The sequence below is a fragment of the Uloborus diversus genome, chromosome 1 (assembly GCF_026930045.1).
Source record: "Uloborus diversus isolate 005 chromosome 1, Udiv.v.3.1, whole genome shotgun sequence".
NCBI classification, from domain to species: domain Eukaryota; kingdom Metazoa; phylum Arthropoda; class Arachnida; order Araneae; family Uloboridae; genus Uloborus; species Uloborus diversus.
In genome coordinates, this window is record NC_072731.1 from 110,548,652 (window position 1) to 110,562,008 (window position 13,357).

Consider the following 13,357-nt stretch of genomic DNA (forward strand, 5'->3'; position numbering starts at 1 on the left):
AATTATGTGTCCATCGAAAGCGCTTATTTTTCTGCTGAAGATGGCATCTGTAAGAAGGTTCTAAGTTGGATGAAAAACGAGTTATGAGTTTTTTTTGTTCCATGTTCGAAGACTTTCTTCAACCCAATTCATTATTTAGTGTATCATCTCAATTCCCAGTTCATAGTTAGAATTGTTGAATGTTTTTGTGTTTCGTCTGTCTGTTTGAGGCTTTTCTCAAGTCAAACCTTAAAGTAACGTTCCCCCCCCCCCCCCAAGATTGGCTAATAATAACTAGATTTGGTTGATTATTTTCCATTTAAACGGAACTTTAGTGTAATTAATGGGTTTTTAATATTATTATTTGTGCTGATTGGATTTTTTAATCATTATCCAATCTAACAGCAGAAACCTCGCCAAAATTTATGCAGAAAGATTTCAGTAGCGGATGCATTTGGCAGTTTTTTCAACTGTCGCGGTTTTTGAAGTCAAAGACTACGTAATAATGTTTGTCAGCTTTCACCATGTAAACAAAATATCGTCAATCAAAGAATCTTGAAAAACTTTTTTTACGGTAAAATAATCTAGCAACTAAATTAGGCAAATCCATAAACAGCGCACAAAAACTTAATGTGACTTTGTGCACAAATTCAAACCATCGCCAAATTTTACTACTTATTTTGGAAACATTTCGGACGAAATTGTTTAGCGCCATTTTATGGTGACCAAAAGTATCTTAGCATATGGCGACAATATCTCTTTAACAAAAATTAGTAACATGCCGTTTTACAAAGTAAGGAGGGGGAGCATTATCCAAAACGATTCCCGCAAATTCGGTAACATTTTAAATCGCACCAAGAACCCACAATAATTGAAAATTTCCAAAATAACTAAAGCAAGTTTAAGGGGATCACGTGCGCGCGGCTACATTTTTTTTTAAACATTTCGTTCTTCAATTGACATACAGAGAAGGTAAGACTTTATGTAGAAAAAAAAAGTATTAACTGATAAATCTTTTTTAACATGTGAAGTTTAATTTCATATTTCGGAAATTCTTCAAATTTGTATACGCTTAAATTTCGTGTTTTCGTTTCTAAATGAATACTATTTTGCTCTTTTTACTTAATGCTACTTTAGTTTTATGGGTAAGGAAGAAGCTAGATTTTAAATCATGTCAAAAAGGTGTGTTTTAAGTTCTTTCACTTAAAACAGAAAACAAATGAAAGTAACGATTGCTTCTCATAATTATTGCTAACCCGGGCAGCGCCGGGTATTTTTGCTAGTAATGAATAAAATCAATAAAATATGTTATCATTCTTAAAAATTAAGAGTTGGGTTGCTTGATATCACTTAAAGGAATTTTCGGTGTTCCGGATGTAAATTTCCAATTCTACTTATTCAGCATTTAAATACTTCTCATGTAGGCAGAGAATGAATTTTGGAAAATGTCCATCAATAATTTTTATGCTGAGGGGGAAAAGTTGATTTTTATGGTAACTGATTGACATTTATAAACTGATTCTAAGATTGTTTCTGAACGAAACACTATAAAGATATTTATTGATATATAAACTTCTAGTATAAAACTGTAATATGAGCACAACGAAATATACTAGCATTCTTTCCTTTTAGCTAGAATTTGTATTAGAAAAAAATGTGATTACTACAAATTTTCCAGAAAAAATCCGCAGATATAGCCATCTGCTACGGCTTATTTTCAATACAAAAAATTATAAAGGAAAAAAAAATATATATATATATATATATATATATATATATATATATATATATATATATATATATATATATATATATATATATATATATATATATATATATATACTGCCGAGGGCAGGTAAACGGCAGTATTTTAGAAATGAGTTTTCGTGACATTTGAAGAAACGCTTTTTGGATTCAATGCTAACAATTTAGGAAAATATTGGAATTAGATTTTTTTTTCTTTTTTTTTTCATTGGAAACCAAATAAGCAAGCTTGTACAATAAAGCTAACGAACAATATATGACAAAAATGCAAAAACAAAAAAATGCAAAATTTATACTGCCTTATACAGACCAGTGACCAACTAAGTATAAATATAAGAATCTGCCTGTGTAAAGTTCAAGAGGCAAAAATAAGTGGGAAAGTATTATTTTAAAAAATCCAGTCATTAAAGGGCGAAAAATCGATACTGAAATCTTCGCAATTGTCAATATCGACGTACTTTCCTTTTTATCCCTATCGATAGCGTATGGAGAAAAAAGAACTCGAGAAAAGAAATGAGAAGAAAGTGCAGAGATAAGCAGTTTCCTAGTCTTCTCCTTCCGTAATTTGCTACAGCAGCTTCCCAGATCAGAGGTCGACAAATCTGTGAAGCTGAAAAGCCAATTTCACTATAAAAGGTGTTGGGAACGATTTATAAGTGCCATTTTTCTGTCTTTGCTAAATCTTATTTATTAAAAAATCTATGCACCCCTATCGAAATATTTATGTAAATAAAATATTCATAAATATGTAATTCACTTGTAGTTAGTATACAGCTTAAGTAACGAGAGCAGTGGTTGGAAGTAGCGCTACAAAGTAGCGACGCTACTGTTGCAGCTACATTTCTTAGTAGTTTGTAGTGTAGCGTACTACTTTAAAAAAAAAAAGAGTAGAGTAGCGAGAGTAGTTCGATACAAAAAAAAGTAGTTCGTGGCGATTTCTGGAAACTACTTTTGAATAGTTAAAAAAAAAAAAAAAAAAAACGAGCTTTTAAACGAATCTGACTGGTGCAAATTTTACGCGTGTAAAACTTGCACTAATCAGATTCGTAAGACTGAAAAATACGAGCTGACCTCTGACAAATTATTTTGACGCCATACGTTCTATCTGTTTGACGCCATTAGTTTGTTTGGCATCAAAACTTTCACATTTCCCCCAATATTCGCCTTGAATAGAGCATGGCTTAGAAAGAAAAGAATAAGCTATAACTGCCAATTTAGTACCACGTCATTTAAACTTAATGTAACATACTTGAAGAAATCTTGAGGCTAGATTACGAAAATATAGCATTGAAACGAAAAGCGAACTAGAAACAGTAAGACTCGAACTGCGGTTGAACACTTACTCAGAATTTGCACCAAAAAATGAATGAAAAACAACGAAATATATTCCCAGACGTTTAAAAGCTGTTGTTGATACTGTATGATATTTTACTAAATAATAATTTAGTAAAAAGTTAGATTATTTACTAATCTTTTGATATTTTTTCAAAGTGTACGAAGATTTTTGTCACATAAAGTTTCTGGAACGTTTTAATTACTTATTTCTTAAAAATCAAGTTTTATTATGTTTTAAAAAATTTTCATGTAGTTTTGTTGAAAACAGAACACAAATCTTATAATTAAATACCCTTTCCAAATATTAGTTTTAACCAATGGATAGGGGCGTGTTTCATTGAAAATCGAAAGTGTACGAACACTTTTGGGAGTCATTGTATGGTGAAATTATGTTTCATCAACTTCATATTTAGACTGAAAAAGTTGCGGAGTGGCAATTTGCACATTAGCTATCTGATGTTTCGACTAGTACGGTTAGTACGGTGTGGGGAACTTCCGCTTTCAGTGATGGTAAAGGAGAAGTTCATTCACGAAACTAATATTTAGTTCCCAAGAAACTAAATATATTTAGTACCACTCGCTCGGCTTGATTTTATTTTATTTTATTTATTTATTTATTTATTTATTTATTTTTTATTTTTTTTTTGTAAAATCGTGTTTTTCTAAGGTTTGAAAGGTACTATTTTAAATATACTTGAAAAGCAAAACGTCAACGCGTCAATCGTTGGATCTGCTTCCGAGAAGCGAGTGATATAAGAGAAAGAGATACATATAAACATATAAGTTTTGCGATAAACAATAGAATTGCGGAATTATTTTTACATATAAAAGATATTATTTGACTTTTTTTTTTCTTTGTTTATTTGGCGAAATATTTTAAATTGCAGTAAAAACCGCTTCGTTCGCTAAATAGAGTTTTAAAGCAACTGTAAATCAAATTTAATGACTTGAAGAAAAGTTTTAAATTCCAAAGAAACTTACTGTCTAACCACGGATTGCATGGAATTTTCAAACGTCCAGATAAGACGAATCTTTGTGAATAAGGGGGAAAAGTAAAAATTTGATGCGCATATTCCGCTCATTTGAATGAGACTCTGCTTCTGCAAAAGCTGACATCGGTAAAAAAAAAAAAAAAAATAAGAGATTCGTCCATTTCCGGCTGTAAAACGTATGTTTGTCTTTCCCTCCAATCCGTGGTCAGACTATAAATAGTTTTTTTTTTCTTTTTGAAAAGTTGTGTACGCATTTTATACAAAGAAAAATGATCATTTCACACTAGAGGGGAAGGGAGCGTCAATTCTTTTAATTCAACGGACTTCCATTAAATTTTTAACACGGGCATCGCTGTGCGGGTACTGCTAGTATTTAATAAATATGAAAAAAATTGCAAGGATTGAAAATGCGCCGCGACCTACTTATAACACTAAAGCAGGAAATATAGAAGATTCTGAATGCAATTAAATCAACATTTTGCTTCAAAATATCTATTACATATTTGCTTCTACTATACAATTTTCTTGTCATTATTGGGGTCGTTTCCAAAATTTTAAAAGTATTTTTTTCTGAAAGACATATTCTTAAAAACATAGGATCTGACCATTTTTTAAATAATTTGTTTAAGTTTAATATTTTTAAAAAATTACTTAAATCGGCGCGCTCTCAATGTTTATGCTTCTGTCCAATGACATCACAAATGATGAAATGCCATTCTGTGTTGCCATTCACAGAGCAAAATATTTAATTTGCATCTTTACTTACGTGTACTGGCAACGATATGTTTGCTAGCAAGCGTAGAGCGCGATTTTAATAATTCCCTTCTTGATTATCATAACGTGGAATCGCGGTAGAAGGATGCGGCAAAGTGCATCATTTGTGACGTCATCAAACCACGCCTTGTTTCAAAAATCGGACATTTTAAAAAATTAATTAAAAAATAACTGTTAGGAAAATGAAAGTAGTTTCTGGGTCCATGTTTTTTTTTTTTTTTTTTGAGCAATCACGATTGCTTATTGCTTTTATTTGACTGTTTTGATGTCCTATCATTTTATTTTCCCACCGCCACCCTCCGCACCATCACCGTGGACCGGCCGCCTCACGATGCTGCTCCTATAGCGAAAGTCGTCTCCAGGTTGCGTCAGTATCCTACACTTACACGCATACATACACGCACGTGCAAACAAACACATACACAAGCATACATACACCTACACACATACATAAACACATACATACACCTACACACATACACAAACACATACATACACCTACACACATACACAAACACATACACACACACGCATACATACAGACACCTACACATACACACACACCTACACACAACTACCCACACACTCATGCCTACACACACATACACATTCCCCCCCCCCCCACCACAAAGACTCATACACACAACTGCCCACACACTCATACCTGCACACAGGCACAAACACACACGCCTACATACACACACACACACTCGTGATTGCGAAAAACATAATTTGAATTTCAAATGTCAAAATTCAAATTATTTTTTTTTTTCTTATTCTACTATTTCAGTGACAAAAAGTACTACTTTTGACTGAAGGAAACAGCCCCATTATTAGATTTTGACCTTGGGCCATTTTAGTTTCGGCGAAATCTGTTCTTACCTAATACTTCTTCCATACGATGAGATTCATGATTTTATCCCGATCGAGATTTTTGTTTGGAACTAGAGGACCCGACAGACGGTGTTCTGTTCAAATTTTGTTAATTGAATAGTTAAAAAATTTCAATAAACTATGAAGTGTTTGAACCGCTCTGTTGGAAAAAATAAGTTAAAAAAATGGTTTAAGCTGCTATGGTGTCAGAATGCGCATATTTATTACAACTTTATTCATCTAATGCCCACTGAGGAGTTGTTTTTATTAACAATTTTTTCTCCCGTACTTTGAGTTTGTTCCTTCAGCCATACTCAAAGGATAAAAAGCATCCTCAGACATGAAGTGTAAAAATCTAACTGCCCATCTAGAACAAACGGGAAATCCCGCTGCAACATCCCCCATATGAAAAAGAATAAAACAATCGAAAGGATATCTTTTAGAAAAATTATAAAAGTAAAAGCAGTTCTCTGAATTAGCGAAAATACTCACCCCCCCCCCCCTCTCGATTTAAAATAAACACATTCGTCAACTAAAATGACTAAAAACTCTTTGAAAACGAAAAACCATTCTTTGCAATTTGAAATATTTCGCCAAATAAACAAAAAATACAAAAAAATACATTACCAGTAGCTTTAAAATGTAAACAAATGATCACGCAACTCTATTTTTTATAGCCAAAGTCGCCAAGCCACCACGTTACTGCAATCTTACCGATCAGTGAACAAAGCCAATTCCGACTGATTAGCGGTCCGATCTTTTGAACGAAAACTTTTAAAACTTTTTGCCTAATTTGTTCTTTCCACCAAAGATAAAGATCTTCCACTGCACTGATCTTTTGTGTACAGAACTACCATGTTGTAATTCATCTGAACGAAAATAAAATTTGTTTCGTCTTTAAATTCCATCATCTTTTCTTTTAATAATGTACTGGTTAGTTAGATAATCCTTAAAGTGTTCTTGACATTGGTGCCCTCAGATGGATTTCAGCCGAGAAATAAATGTTGCTAAGTACGGTACTTTCTGATCATTTGGTTTGGAAAACCTGAACCACCAATCTGGTCACATGGTTCAACTACGACGACAGCACACACGTTTTGCGTGAACCTTTCAGTACTTTACTTTAAAATATACGGGACCTAAAATCGTTGCTTTCACGAAATGAAGGCTTCACCCTCTCTCTCTACGTTTTATCAATTCTCTATTCGCAACTCCAACAAACTATAGGGGGCACTGCAGCCACCGTCTAATGGCGGATGAAAAAGGTAAAACAAACGCACGCCGTAGCATAGAAAATGCTAATAAGCCTGGTAATTTTTGTTTGTATGCCTGACTTTTTTGTTTTATTCTTTTTAAATAAATTTTCAAAGTCTTGTGAATATTCTCTGGCTCATATAAAAAGAAATGAGAATTCAAGAAGCATTACTAAACATTAGAAATTAATACAAATTTCATAGTTCGTAGTTGTAAGCAGCCATTTCTACGATGTTGAATTCGAAATTTATTATTTCTTGATGAAACTACATTTTTATTGTAGCCATATGAACACTATAAATATTTCATGTAAATAAACCTTTGTTTATCCGTGTTATCAAAAGAGGAAGATCGAAGTTCTTTGTTTTGTTTGGCTAGCGCTAATTGATTAACATTCGGTTTCGTATGTTTCCAATTTCTGAATAATGATTTAATTCTGTCGTGCATCATCAATAAAATTCTCACGGATACATGGCGGTAGTTTTCTTTTTAATTGATCTTCCATTGTTTCTTTAAACTTATCGAATTCTGTTATCTTTCTACCATTTTAATCCACACACGATAAAAAATAAAAATGGTTTGCAACTGACATGCAAAATCTCGCCAAGTGTCCTTCGCTCGCACAATACTAAAACTATAACCCTAAACTATAATCGCACTATTTTGGCGATGAAAATTCTCAGCGTTAAACATTTTTCATTCCGTTCGATAATATATTCAAGAAAATATTTTGCATACTATCCTTCTTTTGAGCTAAAGATTTGAAAAAAAAAAACCATATTCTTACAAATTCACACAAAACAATAAAAAGAATTTACCTGGTATAAAGTTATCCTCTTCCCAAAAAAAAAAAAAAAAAAAAAAAAACTTCGAATAGACTTGCAAATGCGAAATTTGTCAACCCAGAGTTTTCTTTTGTTTAGGATTTCACGCTATTTACGATAGTCGACTCACTTTTTAAAGGGAAATAATAAAGACTAACATTATTTTTGAGGAGCTCGAGAATACCATTAAGAGACAAAACACTTTCTATGGCTGAAAGCAATCCAAGACACATCGAATGCAAACTGCCTATGTTTACGTCAACAGACACACGTGGAACGAAATGTTTTATAGTCCAGTCAATGAACACATTGTAGCGTGCATGGAATATGCGATAATTCTTGATTGTAGAATATTGTTAGGGGTAGTTAGTAAGTAAACATGCTAAAAGTCCCCGACCCTGGGGGGTGAGCTAAATGTGGGAGGGAGGGGGAGAAGACAATTTTGGGTTTTTCGAGAAAATGTCGGAAATGGTGGAAAAAATGCGTTTAAAATAAAAATTCAAGCTAAATAAACTTTCTATGAAACTGTTTCTACACATATTTGTCAAATTTCCATTAATTTTCCGGGTATATGTTATGAAAAATCGATGATTTTCGGGAAAAAATCTCTCTTTTTGTCATATATTTGCTGTGCCTCCCAGTGTCAGTATACATGAAAATTGTCAATGACAAAGTTGTAGAGCTTTAAATTTCCTTCAACTTGATATGCTATTTTGTTATATTTTATTCAACCAATCAAAAGTTACAGAATTTCAAACACGCACTTTCATGGCAAAAAATGAAACACTTGCCATTCACAAATTTCAAACTGACTCGAAAGGATCGCGCACTTCCTCTTTCTTCTATGAACTGGACAATCCTGATGTAGAATAAAGAAGTATTTGTGGGTTACTACAACACAAATGATGTTTAATGTGGGGGGGGGGGGAATGCGACTTTGTGACAAGGGGGAAGGAAAGAGTAAGAAGTATGACATCAAGCATTTTTCAATATGGATATTTTTATGAAAAGTAGCTTGCAAAACGAACTTTGTGACAAAGGGAAGGTGGTGTAGAGGGTTAAAAATGTTGAAAAAAAGTGTGACATTATTTATGGACACAACCTTTTACCAAGGAATCGGGCAAAGATTTGCGAAATTACGTATATGCAGTATGAATTGGTAGACTGAGGACGTGCAGTAAGTCAGCACTATATATACTGTTTAAGGAAATTGATAACAACATTGATTTAATTAAATATGAATTTGTTAGGATACTTAGACTGAACTAGGGTACCTAGATTGAACTGAGGATGCCTAGTTTACAAAACTGTTAGGCAAAAAGAGACGACTGTATAAACCATATGGACATCAACGTCAGTTAGAAAATTGAAACGACGGCCAAACAAGAAGGTTTCTGTCCAACTTTCATAATAACAATGAGCTGACGAATCCGCTAATGATGAAGCTGTTGAAAAACGAGACAAATACTCTCCGAGCTTTAAGTAATGTTGACGTTGATATTGCGAAGACGGATCAGATGGCAAAATTCTTCGGTAGCTATCATTTGAGAGGAAGTCCTCCTGGTTGTCCTCTTGATAGCCAAATCCTCAACTGATCACAACATTTTGCCAGAAATCTAAAATCATACAACATGTATCTAAAGTATGTATCAACAGTTCTTCTTCCCCAGTATCCATTGAGGCTGCTGGGGTCATATGTATCTCTCATGGTATGGTGCTCTAGCCACAGAAAAGTCCCTCAATGAGTTCCCTTACAGATCATTTATCAAAGTTGCTGCAAACATCAAGACTGATCTCTAATTCTGCCGTGCTATCAAGTTAACCTATAGCTAGGAACTTAATGGTTAAGTACCGAATTGGGGGTTTAGGAAAGGAGGAATGACCAACTCGTGCTGAAACTTTCGGAATCGGATGTTGCTCCTGACGGAATCTTGAAGATGATTTTGACAGATTAATTTTCTAAAAGTGACCAGGAGGTCTGTAGAAAATCATCGTTATACTACTCTGTCACAAACTTGCATTGCAAGGGCAGTTGCAACAACGGAATCAATACATTTATCGAGGACGAATGGGACGACGATGACATCAATACATTACCAATTTCTAAGAACAACTTTTCCACTGCTGGTGACATGACCCTTTCGCATCAGAATAGAACCAAGATTTCGACTTAAAGATGATATTTTCATTTTCTAATTACTATCAGTCCATCTATACATATAATAAAATAAGATGTTTGTGTGTGTGTGTGTGGCGCGCTTCCCGGAAAACGGCAAGGCCTAGAAAGATGAAATTTGGTATACAGGTGCTGTTTTTGCCGAAGATGTGCACCTCGGGCTTTGATTTTTGATATTTTAATTAGAAAAAAAGTTATTTAATGTTTTATGCGTTTTTTTGCACTTTTTAGCACGTTTTACCTCGCAGACCCCGAACCAATCGCACCACACAAATGTTTTTTGTACTGTAGTGTAGGAAATTTAATTTTAAATATGATGAATGAAAAAAATTTGAAGACAGAGCATTTTTTGTATTTTTTACGAATTTTAGAAAAATCCTTTAATTTGAAGTTTTTCCCGGGTTTTATTTTTTTCTAATATCATCCTGCGAGAAGTATCAAAGCCTCATTTCTAAAATTTAAGTTGGTAATAGTAAAAACATTTCGCCCTCTTCAGAAGAAAAAAGTTCTTAAGAATAAGCAATATTTTTTTTTACAATTTTTTTAAGCTGAACACATTATGTCTTTCCACGCATCGGTCGAAGAAAGGTTCTTCATTCCTTTATGCCTCTGACGTCACTACTTGGATTTCGATTCGATATTTACGACGGAATCTTAATCGCAAACAATGTTAATCTTTTTTTTTTTTACTATATAGCTTACTTCTACATTTTATGACGTGATGACCACGTGTTTTTCCGGCAGCGCTTGCTTTTTTTCTTTCCTTTTTTTGTTTTATTTAGGGATTGCATTTAGTTCTTTTTCCATCCCCCCCCCATCCCCAGGCTGGACGTTTTATTCTATCTATAAAACGAAACATTTCATAATTGTGCGCATTTAATTCAATAAAAACAGCGAGATTTTCTTTTCTTTGTCAAACGCTACTTTTTGCACACTACGGAGAATTTTGGAGATAACTTATTTTTGCTCAAATTAAATTAAAAAAACGGTTTTCTGAGTGATCTTTGTTTTTATTATGAAATGGGCGGGGAGGTTAAAATAAATAGAGGTGGATCGTAAAGGTAGATAGCTACCGAAGGCGGCAATGTTGCCATTAAAATGTGAATGGCACAAAAAAAGATAGAGATGGATTGATTAATACTGCTGCCAAATTTATTTAAACAGCCGTCGAAGGCGGCAAACGCTAATTAAAAAGGTAAAGTTAGCCAAACAGCCGCCGTAGGTGGCTGCTTGCATAAAAGGCGAATGGCGTAAGAAGTCGAACCAGCTGGTCGCCGCAGGCGGCTAGTATTCCATATAAACACTTTCAAAATATGATTAGTAATAATGTAATAAAAACTATAATTACAAAGAGATGCTGCCGGTCTATTTCTATTATTAAAATTTGCATTTTCCTGCTATAACGTCACATATTCATTTCAATAAGAGTAACGAAATTGAGTATATGCTAGAACTTCATAGTTTTTGATTGCTGGGTGTCGCTGTGATTGGATATAAGCTTCGTATTTATTTGGTATCAGGTTTGAATCTGTAGTTCAAGTGTTCAGCCGGTGGATTTTCAAGACACAGAAAACTGTCAGGGTCCTTATCATATACTGCACAAGATCCCTTGAGCGCTTGCTTGGCACAGATACTCTGAGACATAAAGAACGAGATAATTTTTTTTTTCTAAAAGTATTGGTTTCCAAGAACGCGTACCTAAAATAACGCTGGAAATGCGACATATATGTATGAAAACAATTTCACAATAAATTTAATTCAATTTACTTTTATTCGAAACACATTTTTCCTTGCTGTCTCCGAGATATAATCGAAAATCACAAAATTTGGCTCTCCCTTTCCACCTTTAACCCCCCCCCCCCAGGGTCGGGGATTTCAAGTATATTTGCTTATTAGTTACTTCTAAAAAATTTCTTACTAAGGAAATGCTAGTTTTTCTGCACTTTCTAAGTTCACTTTCGTTAAATAATGCAATGGGTATGGAGCTAATTCATACTGCATATACTACGTAGTTTTGCAAATCTTCGTCTGATTTCTTGATAAGGGGCTGTCCATAAATGATGTTATACCTTTTTTTCCACATTTTTGACCTCCTCCCTATTTGTTACAAAGTACTTTTCATAAATTAATTTTTATAAACATATTCGTATTAAAAATGCTTGATAATTCACTTATTACTCTTTCCCTCCCCATTGTCACAAAGTCACAATTTTATAACCTCCCCCCCCCCAACCCATAAACATCATTTGTGTTGTAGTAAAATCCAGAAATACTTCTTTATTGTCCATCAGGAATGTCGAATTCATTGACGAAAGAGGAAGTGCGCGATCCTTTCGAATCAGTTTGAAATTTGTGAATGGCAAGTGTTCCATTTTTTGCGATGAAAGTGCGTATTTGAAATTCTGTAACTTTTAATTGGTTGAATAAAATATAACAAAATAGCATATCAAGTTGAAGGAAATTTAAAGCTCTACAACTTTGTTATTGACAATTTTCATGTATACTGACAGTGGGAGGCACTAAAAGCAAATATATGACAAAAAGAGAGATTTTTTCCCGAAAATCATCGATTTTTCATAACATATACCCGGAAAATTATTGGAAATTTGACAAATATGTGTAGAAACAGTTTCATAGAAAGTTTATTTAGCTTGAATTTTTATTTTAAACGCATTTTTTCCACCGTTTCCGACATTTTCTAGAAAACCAAAAAATTGTCTTCCCCCTTCCCTCCCACCTTTAGCTCACCCCCCAGGGTCGGAGACTTTTAGTATGTTTACTTACTAACTACCCCTAACAATATTCTGAAGTCAAAAATTATCGCATATTCCATGCACGCTACACCCCTGTTTTGAGCACTCATTGACTGGACTATTAGTTTTTTCGGCAGTTTTGTAAATCACCGCAAGGTAGCGTATTCGAGCGCTGGAGTTGCGAATTGTCATATGACAGTAAGAAATTTCGTTCCAAAAAGCAGAGCTGGCTTTCTTATTGTACTTTGGCAACGGGTTAAATATTTATTTCAGTTCTCGTTTAACAATAGGTTAAATAAATATTAATCATTTGGGAGATATAACCATTTAATGTTTAAATTAATTAATCAATTAACAAAAACGTTTCCGATTCGATCCATCGCGTTTCGAAACCATGCTTGCCCACAACTTAATTACACACAAAAAATTTGATCGAAATCAGTCCAGCCGTTTAAAAGCTTTATGGTGACAAACGTCCGCACAGAAGATTTTTATATATTAAGATAAATACTTTTACTATGTTGGTCACTTTACGGCAGAAAATGCTACATACAGCATGCTATCCATAAAAAGTGATGATCCACAAAACAATCCTGCAATTTCTAAATTGTCTCAAGACGAAAATTTTTCGAA